An 897-nucleotide genomic window follows, 5' to 3' on the forward strand; every position below is an offset into this window, starting at 1 on the left:
ATGCTTTGTATTAAAAAATAAGCTATAAACGATGTGTTTGTTAATCTGAGGTTTTCCCCATTTTCTGATTATTTGCATTGGTTCCTGATAGACTCTTGTTTATCCTGTTGCTACCTGCACACGAATGTCCGGGAATAATACGGGTATCGGTTACCGATAGTATATACGGATATTTTATCCCTTAGTCGATTATTATAACCGCTAACTCTGTTTACACTATATATATATATATATATATATATATATATATATATATGAGGGGATACCCGAAAGAAACCGGAATTTTGCAATATCATTTGATGCACTTAGTTTTGCATGTTTACACTTTTATCGCATTCAAAGTATTCTTCATTTGAAGCAATGCATCTGTCCAGACGCATTTTCCACTGATCGAAGTAGTGCTGGAACTATTGCAAAGTGATGCCCTTTAATGCCTCCGTCGTTTTATTCATCACCTCTTCCAGATCTGCAAATTCTCCAGCACCAGCTTTCGTCACCAGAAATGATCTTCTGAAAAAGGTCGAATCAACTTTCAGTTGTTCTTTCAGTACATGGCATGCATTCATTTGTGACTGTTTTCAATCTCCCGCGAGCAAGCGGGGCACAAATTTTGCTGCAACTCTTTTCATTCGCAATTCCTCACTCAAAATTCGTTGGCAGGAGCTCTAGGACACACCGGTCATATCAATAAGTTCGATAATTGCTCGATGATGACCCTCCAAGATCAGTTCATGAACTTTCGTGATGATTTCATTTGTTCTGGAGGTCGACGGTCGTCCTGAACGAGGTTGGTCCTCAACAAATAAGTGACCATTACAAAAGCGTGAAAACCGCTCGTAAACATGTGTTTTGCTCTTGGCAGAAGCCTTGTAAACTGCTTAAAACATAACAACTGTT

The sequence above is a fragment of the Octopus bimaculoides genome, chromosome 4 (assembly GCF_001194135.2).
Source record: "Octopus bimaculoides isolate UCB-OBI-ISO-001 chromosome 4, ASM119413v2, whole genome shotgun sequence".
Classification (NCBI taxonomy): domain Eukaryota; kingdom Metazoa; phylum Mollusca; class Cephalopoda; order Octopoda; family Octopodidae; genus Octopus; species Octopus bimaculoides.